Genomic DNA, 15,862 nt, shown 5'->3' with positions numbered 1-15,862 from the left:
ATACACAATTAATGGTGACCATAACAGGATGAAATTGTCCAAGATCACAAACAGTTAAAGGATAGATTTTTTTTTGGTTTCTCATTTCTGTGTCAGACAGCGTGTCCCCATTGGTATGAGCCCGGAGCCTCCTGCGGGCTCTGCTGGTCACTAAAATGTATCTGATGGTTAAATCATTGAGCAGCAGAATCAGGAGAAATGGGAGATCCGGTGTTAGAATGTCGTGAAGGAACTCGATTGCAGCCCAGACACGAGAGAATTGAACAGCGATTGTTGCATCACAAAAACAGGTTGTGTTCAACTGCCAATACTGAGCTGTGAGCATAAAATACCAGAAAATATTCTTTAAACAGCTCAGGACAGTCACTGCTCCCAGAACCACAGCCGCCGTTTTCTAAGTGCAGTATAACTTTGCAGCTACTGGCAACAAATGTCCACAAACCGACCAAAGGTGAATATGACGGTGAACCAGACAGAACAGTTAGTGTCTGCATAAAGCAGGGCCACATGTGTATTACACACAGGGATGAAGTACAGGAAATAAAACTGTTCCCGATAAACAATGGGAATGTGTTTCAGTATCAGGTCGAGAATAATGACCAGTAGATCCGCCGCTGCCATGGCCCCCAAGTAACGTTGGACGCATGGAGACAACACACAATCTTTATAAAGCAGGACATAGATTGTCATCACGTTCACTATGAGGAAGGAACACAATCACATTATACATCAGCCTGGAGGCAGAATGATCACTTTGATTGAGGATCCAATGAGAGTTTTCACTGTGTCACTGTATTCAGTGATTTGTTCAAATAGTTGGAGCTCAAATAACAAATGTGAAGTTCTGAATTACTGACAAAAATGTGTCACAAAACATAAGAAACTCTCCATGCACAAACACACAAAGATACACCCATGAGAACAGATGGTTTCCAGATGATTTCCACACACTCAATCACTCCAGAGCAGTCAAAGGTCACTTCTTTCTTATTCCTAATACAGAGGGTGAAACCGTTGCAGTCTTTAAGGATTCTCTCTCAGTTCCTTGAAGACAAGCAGAGGTTGGAAATTTCTGTCTTTTAATGCAAATTGTGGTCGATCCTCTGCCGTAAACTCAGGAAAAATGTTTTCAACCCTTTAACTGCCTAACAGGACATGGGAACATGATCTCCTTATCCCTGGAAAGAGATCTCTTCCCTTGGGTTCTTAACTTTTGTTCAATTCACTGACGTTCGGCCGTTCGCAAATAATGTCAGGGAGAGAATGTTTTGAGGAATTTGTGGTAAGGAAAGTTCCGGAGAATGTCAGTTATGGAATGTTACTGGCTATGTCAGGTATAGAATTTTCTGAGGAATGTCTGTTATAGAATATTCCAGGGAACGTCAGTTATAGAATGTTATGAAGAATGTCGGGTGTAGGCTGTGATAGAGTCATAAAGACACACATCACAAAGATCCTTCTGTCCATTTGGTTTGGTGACCCACTCAGCCTCATAGTGGGAATCTTTCTCCAAACTCAACTCAACTGGCACTTTGCACAAAAACCATACGGTTAAGACAAGATCTCAATCATTTGATGCAAGGTCCTCTTTTACGATCATACTGATTCAAATCCTTATTCTGAGACCTTCCCCACTGCCTTTTCATTTTTGTATAACACTCCCAAATATAAAATGCTCTGGATATTCATTTCCCAGTATCAGTCACTCTATAGCCATATCAGTTATTGTATGAGCCCGGGTACGCCATTAGATCATATCCATTTCCCTCAGAGAGTATGCATGGAATTCCTGTCTATTTAGAGAGGACAACACAAATTCCGATAGTGTGTCTGTCATTCAGCTTTTTAACCCATTATTCCTTGCTCCATTGTTAGTTTTGTTTTCCTCATATTGACCGTTTAAGGAAAAGGTCTGACACCGTCATACTCACAGAATCAGGCCTGATTTGACAATGTTTCATTAAGCTCCATAACCATGCCTGGGTATACCTTGTCTCACTGTCAGGAAAGATCCACCAGTCGTGGGGACACAGTGGGATAGTCAGGAAAGAAGCATTGATTCCAGAGCCTGGGAAATCTCATGGTGACAGGTCAAAGAAGGTCAAGGAAATGTCCTGCTGATGGATATTTACTGCCACACACAACACACCATCCCTAGGTGATAATTCAATTCCCCTCGACATTGCAAACAAATCACAGGAACCATTGAGAGTGACAAGGACACAAAACGTACTCTGGGTGCGGGACTTCAATGTCCATCACCAAGGGTGCCTCCACATTCCCACTATTGAATGAGCAGGGTGAGGTCTCAAATACACAGCAGCCAAACTGTGGGAAGTGATTGGGGAACGAACAAGAGGGAAACATTCTCACCAAACTGCTTGTCACAGATGGATCTGTCCCTGACAGTATCTGTAGGAGCAGCTAACTGAAAATCCTGGTGGAGATCAAGTCTCTGTCTCATATTGAAGATACCACCCACTGTATTATGTGGCACTACCGCCTGAGAAGTAGGACATACTTCTAAAGGACCAAGCAAATGGAAACTGGGCATCCATGATGCACTCTGGGGAATCAGCAACTGCAGCATCAAAGGCCTTTCCGCCATCATAAACGCAGAACTGGGCCGTACACTGATGGTTCCAAAATGTACAGCACCATTCACAACTACACCTGTACTGAAGCAGGTTATTCAGGACTTTTAAACCGGAACAGAATGAGGCCACCCAACCAATTGAGGCTGTTACACTGCAACTGGAACAGACACTTTAATCGTTCATGACTGTTACACTGGAAATGGAACGGAATAATTAGCCTCTTAAAGCTACTATGGGAGGATTGGTTACTGAGCTAGGAGCAGGGATAAATTAAGGTAAATCAGTCTTTATCAGTTTAACACAAATTAACGACTTCAGTGACATAATGATCTCAACGATTTGCAACCAATATCAACCTTTCTGATAAATGGAGCAAATGTATTCTAACTAAGATAGGTAAGAACTGAAATTATCAAGAGGAGTCACAGAATCTCTAATTGGATAAACAATGAACAACAATTTGGCAGCTGGAACATCATGTGGGTAACTGTGAACCTGTGAATTTTTCAGGAAGGATAACAGGCTGTATATCACATAAATGGAGAGAGATTACAAGAGGTCGTGATACAATGAGTACTGGAGGGTACACTCTGAGCTACTCAGGCATGGGATGTGTTGCTCCATCTTCCTGATGGTCTGCTGTGTGATGTTCCCAGTGCATCCATTGCTCTCAGTACACACAGGATATTTTGATGTAGTTGATTGGCGATGGAGAGTGGTAAGAGGGATGGTGCTTTGAGCCATGTATCGTGGGGACAGCCTTTATCTGACAGGCCACCCTTTCTTTCTATGTGGAGACCAGAAGACGATGGGAATGGCTGCTTGCTTCCTAATGAAGAGGCTGTGGCTATTGCCAGGACAGTTTGTATTCACCAATATGATGCACTGTACATGGGTGCACTACAACATTAATGGAGTGAGAGACGGACAGTCCAATCACAAGAATGAGAACTAAAGGCATTGTCAGATCAGCTGAAATGGTCAGTTATATCACATTCTGAATTCACCACAGAGAATCATTAACCCAGAGGAGATACCTGTTCAGCACAGAAAACTGTGTAAATCACACTCTGCTAGGTTCAACCCAACAATCTGCTGAGTGCAGAAAAACTGTGCACACGTTCCAGTGCATTGATCTATAAACTTGGACGGGATATCTGTCCAGCACCCGGAGTTGTGCAGACGAGGGCAGTGCATTGATGTATAAACCCGGACTAGATACCTGCCCAGTACCGGGAACTATGCAGACTACAGCAGGACAATTGGATCCAGGCCACTCTGAGTAAAGCACTTTGGAAGAGGTTGGGATGAATTTTCTGGCACTTGCACTAACTTTTTTGCTCATCCAAATTATAATGAGAATGGATTCTAAAGTCCAGAAACAAATCCAATGGCAGCATATGGGCCAGCAATGGGCATGTTCACTTCCTTCTGTTAATATTTCAGGAAGAGCGTTGCAAGGAATCGGGCAACACTGCTCTGAGTCTCCAAAGTCATTCTTTGAAGAAGGAAACTGTCAGAAAATGTCCAAAAGATGGTGACAGGGTCAGAATGTTCCAGCCGGAGCTCATCTGCTCTGCCCGCACTTTGAGTCTCTCTTTTTTATTCTGTTTTCTGGAGGACATTTTCTTCCCAAACGTTTAACTTTTTTTAGTTATTCCATTGGGAATGAAGGAGCTGAATACTAGACTGGAGGTTGGCGCAGCTAGTCAAACCCTCGAAATTTAAATCACAGTGCAGCTGGCAGGCTCAGTCTGGTATGGCCTGGAGTCTGGGAGCGGTGTGGCCTGGAGACTCGGCCCGGTGCAGTCTGGAGATTGGGCGCGGTGCAGTCTGGAGACTGAGCCTGGTGTTGTCTGATGACTGGGCCTGGGATGGTCTGTCGACTGGGTCGGGCCCAGTGTGGTCTGGAGACGGAGCCAGGCATGGTCTAGGAACTGGACTAAGCATGGTCTAGAGTTTGGGTGCAGTGTATTCTGGAGACTGGGCGTGGCGTGGTCTAGAGACTGGGCCCGGCACGGTCTGGAGGCTCAGCCAGGCGTCGGCTGGAGACTGGGCCCGGTGCAGTCTGGGGTGTTTTTGCTGGCACAGACTGTCGTGAAGAGACTGCAAATGGAGCCCATTGCTTTTTTTCTTCCTTTTCATTCTTCTGCTGGACTTTGATTTATTATTCTTTCAATTTTGTACCAAATACTTAAGAATCTGTAGCTAGATTTCTTAAACCTAAGATGGTACCATAACCAAATACATTGCAAACTTTTCACTGCATTCGTTAGAGTGCACGTGACAATAAAGTAATTCAATTCAATGTGAGATCGTCAATGTCTTTGACGCCTTTTCCAAACAAAGCTGCTATTTGTGCATTGGCATGGGTGGCCAGCAGAGGGGGGTATGCCATCACTTTCAACATAAGAGGGAGAGACAGACGGAGAGGAAGTGAGGAGGGACATTTTGATGCCAGTTTCAATGGATTCACTCCCAAATCAACAGAAACGCAAATGCTCAGAGATGCAGATGCAGAGTTGCACAGACTAATACACTAAAGCGCACACACAAAGACACAGGCAAACGTACACATACACAAAACCATAAACACACAGATATATGCAGAAATTCGGCCCCTCATGCCTCCTTTGGCATTCAATAAGATCATGGCTGATCTGATCCTGGCATCATCTTTATTTTCTCGTGGGAAATAAGGCTTGGCAAGTGACTGCACTGTTAAAGTGAGAGCACTTTGGGACCAGTGACTGTAATTTACTTAGTTTGAAAATAGTTCTGGAAAAGAATAGGCCTGATCCACAAGTTAACGTTATAAATTGTGACAAGGCCCATTTTGATGATATTAGGCAGGAACTTTCAAAAGAAGTAGTTGTTACATAATTCTGCCATTTCTCTGTTCTCCATTCTCCATTTCCTGGTTTCAGACTGTAAACAAAATGCATTTGTTTTCTCTTACCTTTCCCAATGACATGCCTTTAGAAGATATTAGTGTTCGCTCTTAAAACCATGTTCATATACTTGTCAGAAACCCATCAATTCCCCGTCTTAAACTGCTCAATGATTGACCTTTCACTGCTATAAAATTACAGAAACATAAATTCTGTACATAGACTCAGACGTCAGAATTGTCTACATTAGTCCCACTTTGTGACATAAGACCTGTTGCCAGAAATGTTATGACACTTCAAATGGTCATCCAAGTACTTTATGACAATTGTGAGGTTACCCGTGACAGCTACACTCTCAGGAAGTGCATTCCAGTCCCCAACAGCCTCTGGGTGAAAAACAATCCTCAAATCATTTCTAACCGTCAATCCCTTCAATTTAAAAGAATGCTCCCTTGTTTTTGACCCTTTGACTAAAAGGAACAGCTGCTGGCTATCCATCCTTATTGTGCCCCTTGTAATCTTATCCTTCTGTCTCAATTCACACTCAGCCTTCTCCTCCACAGTAAACGACCCAAGCTTATGCAGCCTCTCTGCACAGCCGATGTGCTGCATCCCAGGGAACATCCTTGTGAATATCCTCTACACCCTCCAGTGCAGTCACATTCTTCTTGTAATTTGGCTTCCAAAACTGCACACAGTATTCCATGTATGGCTTAGCCAAAGTCCTGGATAGCTCTTATAATCTATGTCCCAATGGTTAAAGGCTATACCCCAGCTCCCATATGCCGTCTGAATTTGCTAATTTTCCTTTCCAGTCACATTCAGGGATCTTTCGAGAAGCATCCTCTGAGCTTCTTCGTCTGCTGCCATTCATTGTTTACTCCCCTGTCTGGTTCCTTCTTCCAAAGTGCATCACATCATATATATCAGAATTACATTCCAACATTGGTCCATTTGACCATTCAATCTATATCTTCCTGTGACATACGACCTTTCTCCACACTGTCAATACCCAGCCAATCTTTGTGTCAAGCACAATATGACTTATCATGCTCATTCTCCACCCCCTCCGCATTCAAATCAATATCATTTATGAATACCACAATGATGTCACAATGAATACTGAATAACCCCTGTGTGACACCACCCAAACTGGTCGCCAGCCACACATACAGCCTTCTAAAACCACCCTCTGTCTCCTGCCACAAAGCCAATTTTCCTTATAACTTTTAAAGTTATACTTGATACCATGAGATTTCACTTTCTTTATCAATTTCCAAGATGGGGCTTTGTCAAAGGCTTTGCCGAAAAACCATGTAAACGACCACCTTGAAAAAAATCAAGTTCGTTCACCATGACGTCCCTCTGATAAAGATACTCTGACTCCCTCGTTCAAACATATCCTCTCTAAATGGCGATCAATTTTCTCCTTTCCTCTTTTATACAATAGTTTCCCTAACACTGACCTGCTACTTATTTGTCGATACTTTCCTGGTCTATGTTCACTATCCTTCCTGTAACGTGGAACCGCATTAGCTCATTCTCCAGTTGTGTATTAACTCTCTGTGGACATTTGGGTCTGGGCCTTTCCTACCCTGTCTCCAATAGCACCCTGTGATACAATTCACCAAAACGTGGGGACTTGGTCAATTTTACACCAGCCAAAACCTCCAATTTCTGCTTTCCAATTCATCTTCTCGAATTCTGTACCTGCATCCTAATTTTCCCAAGTAAAACAGATGTGAAGCTCTCATGTAACAATCTATCAATATTTGCCAGCTTTATATACAGATTGCGCCCTTGCTGTTCAATGGGCCCTAATTGATCCCAGGTTATTCTGTTCTGCTTGATGTACGTATAGAATATCTTGGGATCCTTCCTGTACTTGCATGGTAACACTTGACCATGCCGCTGTGTTAGTCAGTCCCTCTTCGTGAAATTTCTAAGTTTCACTGTGATCACCTCTCATTTTTGAATCACTAGAGAACACAGAGTGAGTTTCCCCATCAGATAATCTTGCTTCTATGAAGACAGAGATGAATGTAACTGTTTAGTTTCTCTGCACTTTTCCAGTTGTCTGCAAGAAATTATCTTGTCCGGATGTTCACCATTCCGCATGTGACCCTGCCTTCACTTCTGTTTCAAGTATAGAGAGAAACATTTAGTATTCCCCATGTTTCCTGTTAGTTTGCATCCTTGTTCTTTTTGATTTCCTCATCAGTTCATTGGTCCTCTTTTGTCAGGTTCCAAATGTCTCTGAATCCATGGCTTACCACAATATCTGGCATTTACTTGATGCCCTTTGAGCAAATGCAATAGGTAACTTCTTTTGTGAACCATCGTTGAGTCACCCTACCCTTGTGCTGTTTGCACTGTCGTGGGTAGATATATATTGGACATGTTACAGTGACTATTTGCACAACAGCCATTGCTTGTCTTCCACTAAATCTTTCTCAAGTACTTTTCCAATTCACTGAAGCCAACTTGCCCCTCATACCTTCGTGACTTGCATGACTCAGGTGTATAACTGCAATTTCAAAATTAAACAGTTTTATATTCAGACGTCACATAAAATTCAAAACATTATGATCACTATGCCCAAAGCTCCTTTACTGCAAGATTTTCATATGCTCTTCTGATCACATAAGATCAATTCAATAACAGCGTCATCTCTAGCTCGGTGCTCAACACAGTATTAATGCAATCAATCTCATATAAGCTCGCAAAATCCATTTTTTCCAGCATAAGCATTCAATTGGATTAACATGGTTCCGGTATAACTTGAAGGTGGCCATTATTACTGTAGTCTAATTTCCTGTTTTGAAACATGCTCAAAATTTACATTGCAGTTTTGACTTTGATATATAACTCCCACTAATGACTGCTTCTCCTTGCTGTTTCTAAGCTCCACTTTAGCGAATTCTGTGTAAATTGAAAGACGTGGCCTCTCGGGATGAAGGTGAGATGGTTGGAGAGGCCCATCTGGACATTGAGATCATCTCGTCATGTTATTCGTTCTTTGCACGGATCATTATGATATTTTCACCAGATCTCACACTACACTGATGGAGTAGAGAAGGAGAGAATGATCTTTTAACAATGTTGTGCATTCCTCCTGACAGCTGAGTCCGCACTAATCTGGGTTGGGAATCTTACAGCAGTCTGGTAAAGTGTTGCTGCTGCTGTGTAGAATGTTAGTGAGATCATATCTGCAGTCGTGTGCACAGATTTAATCCCCTTACTGAAGAAAGGATATTGTTATTTTGGAAGCACATTAGAAATGGTTCCCTCAACTGATTCCTGTAATGATATTTTTAGTTTACCAGGGTAGGATGATCAGGTTGATCCACCACACATTGGCGTTTACAAGAATGAAAGATGATCTTATCTTTCCATGAAAAACCAGAAGGAGTCAGCAACAGAAGCCAATTACACAGCAAATGGAGGAATCCATGCCACTTTTTCAGCCATTACACAGGAGCAGCAAAAGGATATTTAGGTCTTCGATCCTGATACAGCAGAACAGGACCAGGCTATTCAGCCCCTCAAGACTGATATAATTACAAGAGGAGGCCAATCAGTCCCTCGAACCTATATTGCAAAACCCAGAGAAGGCCATGCAGCACCAGTATCCTGATAAACAGCAATAGGATCAGTCCGTTCAGCCTCCTTAAGTAGGAAAATAGGAACTGGAAGAATTTGTGACACTAGAATAAGAGGAGGACGTTCAGCCCATTGAGCCTGAAACATGAGAATTAGATCAGGAGACAAAACTATTTGAAATTTTAATGGGAAAGGAGAAGGTAATTCAGCCATTTATCTGTTGCATGAGAACAGGAGCAGACCAATGACTCCCTGAATCCATTTTCAGGGATGCAGAAGGTGATTGTTCAATATCTCGAGCCTGTTACGAAGGAGTATGAAGAGACTCTTCAGCCAGTCAAACTGTTACACAACAACAGGAAGATGCCATAAACCCAAAAGCCTCTGAGACATCATCAGGAGGAGGAGAAGTAGTCCTTGCGTTTGCTAATCAGGATGTTGCGGCCATCGGGACAATAATGTAGGACATTCAGCCCATCGAATGTGTAAACTAGGAACAGAATGAATTAATTCAGTCACTCATGCATCTTACACATCGATCGGAGCAGATCTTTTCAAGCCTTTTGCCTGTTTCACAGGAATGCGGGAAAGGGAACCTCGAGGGTATAGGAAGAGTAGGCCTCAGCATAATCGTTTTCACTCGTGAATAAAATAGTAGCGAGCAACCTGTTGCGAAACTGTGTCAGGGGAATTGTGAGAATCCATTACTAGTGAATTAAGATCAACAGTTTTGCAATTACAAACCACAATCCATCAGAAGAGGCATGGTTTTGTGAAGACTGTACTTAGATTAGATTAGATTCCCTATAGTGTGGAAACAGGCCGTTTGGCCCAACTAGTTCACACTGACACTCCGAAGAGTAACTCACTCAGACTCATTCCCCTATCTACCCCTGCCAAATACACCTAACTCTATGGGCAATTTAGCATGATCAATTTACCTTACCTGCACATCTATGACCTGTGGAAGGAAACCGGAGCACCCAGAGACGGGGAGAGTGTGCAAACACCAGACAGGCAGTCGCCCGAGGCTGGAATCGAACCTGAGTCCCTGGCGCTGTGAGGCTACAGTACTATCCACTGAGTCACCTTCTCCTAAAAATATGACAAGCAAAGAAGACAATGGGGATCGTGGAGATGTAAACTCCCTGAACTTCTTGAAGGCATTGATCAAACTGCTGCAAAAAAAGAATATGCTGCAGAATAGGCAGACATGTGTTTAGGAGGACGTTATTCACTTGGATAGAGGATTGGTGAACCAACAAACGCAGAGAGATGGAATATATGGGTCGTTTAATGGCTGACATCTTTTGGGGTGCCATAGACCTCAGATTACAGTCCCTGAGTATCTGCCATCTATTGCATTACTTGGACGAGGGGATAGAAAACACTACAGCCTCATTTTCAGCTGGTAATAAAACGTTTGGAAAAGTAATTTGGTGCAATGAAAAAATGTAAATCAATTTACAAATGGACATGACTAGTTTAGATGAATGAGCCAACAACTGGCAAATAAAATTTAACGTGGATCAGTATGATATTATCCATATTGATCAGAGGAAGCGAAAGGCAACATGTTGTGTAAATTGAGATAAATTTCAGAGTGCTTATGAGCAGAGGGATCTGGGTGTCCTTGTGCATATTACAGAAAACGCACATGCAAGTACAGCAGGTAAAGGGGAAAGGCAAGTGCAATTTCAGCATTTACTCGTAAAAGAATAGAGCATGAAAGGAGGGGAAAATTACTAAACGTTCCGAGAAATCAGTAAGATTCAACTGGAGTACTATGGACAGTTTCAGTGACCTGATTGCAGACGGGATGTAATTCCATTGGAGGCAGTCCGAAGATTTTCACTCGATTGATGAGGAGTTTATCTCATGAAGAGAGATTGACCAGTTCAGGTCTATACTCTGTAGAGTATAGAAGAATTAGAGGAGATCTCATTGAGTTCTAAAGATGATAAAGGTGATTGACGATATAGACGTGGAGTGGATATTTCTTCACGTGGCCTAATCTACAACAGAAGGTTAGAATTTTCGGATAACAAGGGAGGTGAAGAGCGGGCAGGAAAGTGGAATTGAGGTCGAGATGACATCAGCCATGATCGCATTAAATGGCGGAGCAGGGTTGAGGGGATGATTTGCCGACTGATGTTCCTTGCTCTTATTCAGCGCTTCGAATGTGCTACACAGGAATGGGGAAGGATTGGGTATCAAACAGAAAGCAGACACTCAGGATAAATCATTCTTCATCGGTTTGACAGACCATAACCAGTGGAGACACACAGTCACCAGTGCTGGATCCTCACCTTTTGCAACCTATGATTTGGAGATGCCGGTGTTGGACTGGGGTGTACAAAGTTAAAAATCACACAACACCTGGTTATAGTCCAACAGGTTTAATTGGAAGCACACTAGCTTTCGGAACGACGCTCCTTCATACTGATGACAATCACCTGATGAAGGAGCATCGCTCCGAACGCTAGTGTGCTTCCAATTAAACCTGTTGGACTATAACCTGGTGTTGTGTGATTTTTAACTTTTTACAACCAATGTCATGATCAGGAGTGGAACACATGTACTATGACGATGACACTCAGATAAGGAGGAAATTAAAATATCAAGAGAAAATTAAGAATCTGCAAATAGATGTAAACAGGCAATAGTTTGGCAGGTGGATTATAGCATGATGTACAACCTGACATTTCATTTTCAGGAAGAATGGAAGGTAGTATCTTATTGCAATGGAAAGAGATTACAGGACATAGAACATAGAACATTACAGAGCAGCACAGGCCCTTCGGTTCTCAGTGTTGCACTCATCTGTGAATCCAATCTGAAGCCAACATAACCTACACTATTCTATTCAAATGTAACTCCATTTTTTCAGCAGCAGTGGGAGCAGCGAGAGCGAGGAGCAAGAGAGCAAATGGGAAGGTAAATTAATTCGATAAAAAATTTAGCTAGTATGTTCAGCTGCATCCATTTTTGCAGCAGCAGCATCAGGATCAGCGAAAGCGACGACGTGGGGGGGGGGGGGGTACTGAGTAGGTAAATTAATCCCATTAAAACATATCTCGTCTGCAGTTTAGGTGCTTTATACTTTGTTAGTGACTCCGACCTATCCCTGTCCATTAACCAAAAGAAAAGCCAGTTCTGTAACCAAATTACGAGTTCTCCCTGTATTCCAAGAGACCGAACCTTGCTAACTAGTCTCACATGGGGAACCTTGTCGAACACTTTACTGAAGGGTCGGAGAGGAAGGTCGAGCAAATAGTTGAGAAGAAGGATGGACAGGTGAAATAAGTCGTGAGGGCAGTGCTAAGTTGGAAGTTTGGAACTGGGATAATATCGGGTGAGGAAAAATGAGGTGTCTGGTGGTTAGGGAATGGTGATGGATAAGTCCCAGGACCTACAACTATACAAACCGCTAATGTGGCCACACTTGGAATATTGTGTACACTTCTGGTCCCCCAGTACAGAAAGGATGTGGAAGCATTGGAAAAGGTGTAGAAGAGATTTAACAGGATGTTGCCTGGCCTGGAGGGACGGTCTTATGAGGAAAGGCTGAGAGACTTGGTTCTGTTCTCATTGGAAAGAAGAAGGCTAAGGGGATATTTGATAGAGACATACAAGAGGATCACAGGATCAGATAGGGTAGACGGGGAAAGACTTTTTCCTCGGATTGTGACGTCAGCTTGTACGAGAGTGCATAGTTACAAATTGAGAGGGTGATAGATTTAAGACAGATGTCAGAGGCAAGTACTTTACGCAGAGAGTGGTAAGGGCGTGGAATGCCCTACCTGCTAAGGTAGTCAACTCAGCCGCATTAGGGAGATTTAAACAATCCTTAGCTAAGAACATGGATGATTTTGGGATAGTGTAGGGGGACGAGCTGAGATTAGTTCACAGGTCGGCACAACATCGACGGCTGAAGGGCCTGTTCTGTGCTGTAATTTTCTATGTTCTATGTCCTATGCATGTCCTTGGTGGAGTGGGCGAGAGAGTTGAAGTGGTTTGGCCACGGGACTGTGGCAGGCGTCCCGAAAATGTTCTCTGAAGCACTGTGCGAGTAGACTTCCCGTCTCCACAATGAAGAGGAGACCACATCAGTAGCAACAGATACAGTAAATGACATGTGTGGATGGGCAGGTAAAACTTTGATAGATGTGGAAGGCTCCTTTCGGGTTGGAGAAGAATTTGCAGCGGCCCTGGCTGATATTTTTGAATCATCATCAATGTCAGGTGAGGTCCCGGAATACTGAAGGTAAGCAAAACTTGTTCTGTTATTCAAGAAAGACTGCTTAAAAACAGAAAGCCTGGGAACTCTTTACTAGTAAGCTTAACATCTATGATAAGTAAATTACTTAAGAAGATTCTGGGGATAGGATGCGCATGCATTTGGAAAGACACAATGGCTTTGTCCATGGGAGATCATGCCTGCCAAATCTTTTAAAGTTCTTTGATGACGTAACCAGGAAGGGCAGGTCAGGAGGCATCGAAACGTGTGCTGTGGAAAAGAACAGCAGGTCAGAGAGCATCAGATGTGTAGGAGAATCGAGGATTCTGGCATAAACACTTCATCAGGAAAGATTCACGATTCTCCTGCTCATTGGATGTTGCCTGACCTGCTGTGCTTTTCCAGCACCACATCTTTCGACTCTGATCTCCAGCATCTGCAGTTCTCACTTTTTCCTGGAGCAGTATATTTAGTCTATTAGAATTTCAGTTACACAAGAACAGAATGAGGTTGCTCAGCCCGGGAGACTGACAACAGTTAGCAGGAGGCCAATCAGCCCCTCGAGGTTATCACACTGTACCCAGAGTAGGCCATGCAGCACTAGTATCCTATTACACAACAACAGGATCAGTCCATTCCCCCTCCTCAAGTCTGTAACACAAGAACTGGAAGAGTCCACAAAGCGACTGGAGTATGAGGTATACTGGAATAACAGGAAACCCTTTAGACCCTCAAGACCGGTCTTTCCCTTCAGTAAGGTCAGGACTGATCTGCTGTTGGCTTCAATTTGACTTGCATGCCCCAATCCTTATCGCCCTAAACTCTCTGATGTGTCAAAATGCGTTGACACTCAACCAACCGCCTAACATTTCAGTCATGTAGCTCCCCTAACTGTCTGCGATAGAGAGGTCCCAACAGTCACTGTCTGAAAGAAGGAAACACTCCCTGCACAGAGAGCTTGCTCTATTGACATCAACAAAAGATATGAACACTGCGTCAGAGTGACTGGCCCTGATATCATGACAGCATTTGACTGAGCAAGGTGTCAAGGACCCTGAACAGAATTGAACTTAACGGCAATCAGGAGAAAACGCCTCACTAGTTTGGATCATTCAGAACACAATGAGGCTGGTGGACATCAATCATCTCAGTCCCTGGATGTCTCTGTGGATGATACTCAGGGTACCTTCCTCAGCACAAACATTATCAGCTACTTCATCAATGTCTTTCCCTTCTTCATACGATCAGAAACGAGGGTGTTCAGTGAAGGTCACACAATATTCAGAACAATTTGCCACCCCTTCAGCTGATAAAACATCTTAACGTGAACATCAGTAGGGCCTGTCCAGCTAACTGTGTATCAGGCTCCTAGTCTGAGCAACCTCATTCTTTTCTGGTGTAACTGAAATTCTTATAGACTAAATATACTGTCCCAGGAAAATCTCCCAGATTCTGGATATCAGAGTTAGAGTATGTTAGAGTACTGCTAGACACTGCTCATTTCCATGGTAATAGAAAAGAGTATCTCATTCAACACCTGAAGCTCACTTCACAGGAGTATAAGAAAGTGATTCACCCCATTGAAACTATTGCATAACAAGACGCAAAACCCATTGATTCTGCCCTGCCTATTACACAAGCAGAGATTTCAAAACCTGCAAATATTGGAATGCAGGAGGTTGGAAGAACATAACAAGCCAGGCAGTATCAGGATGTGCAGAAGTCAACACCTTGGGGATAACCCTTCTTTAGGACTGGGGTGGGAGTAAGGGGAGCTACAGTTGAAAAAGTGGGATGGGGTAGGAAGAGGCAGGATGCTGAGGTGAGGATAGGTGAGCACAGGTAGAGGGTACCGCCGGGTTAGTTGATGGGAAGAATGAATCCGGTTGGTAGCTGGATCAGAGGAATGGAAGGGACTGGGAGGATATGGGAAAGGGAGTTGGGTGATGTGAAAGGACGTTATTTGAATTTGGGAATTCAATGTTGAGTCCTCCGGGCTGAAGGCTGCTTAGGTGGAAGACGAGGTGTTGCTTCTCCAATTATAGTTTCGTTCGATACGGCAAAGGAGGAGGCCAAGGATGGTCATGTCGGATAGGAATTGGGAGGGAGAATTGAAATAGATGGTGACTGGAAATTCAGACCAGTTCTTACAGACCCGGCTGAGATGTTCAGATGCCTTAATTTATCTTTGGCCTCGCTGGTGATGAGAAGACCACGTCAGAATCACCACATGCAATAAACTCCGTTGGATCCCATTATCTGGCACATTTTCCACAAGGGCCTTTCCTTTGGTTAATCTTTCGTTCCTTCCACACACCCCACCAATCCGACAAATTCCCCCCAGGTACCTTTTCCTGGAAAAGATGCATTGCCTGCTGGCACACCACTTCCCTCATCTCCATCCAAACCCCTGAACAGTCCTTCCAGGCGAGACAGAGGTTCACCTGCCTCTCTTCCAACCTAGTTTACTGCATCATATGCTCCCAATGTGGTCTTCTCTACATCGCGGAGACCAAACATAAAGTAAGTGC

Source organism: Chiloscyllium plagiosum, unplaced genomic scaffold (assembly GCF_037043375.1).
Source record: "Chiloscyllium plagiosum isolate Xiang-an unplaced genomic scaffold, Cpla_swu_hap1 HiC_scaffold_35, whole genome shotgun sequence".
NCBI lineage: Eukaryota > Metazoa > Chordata > Chondrichthyes > Orectolobiformes > Hemiscylliidae > Chiloscyllium > Chiloscyllium plagiosum.
The sequence above is the reverse complement of the archived record's forward strand: the minus strand, read 5'-3'. Positions refer to the sequence as shown.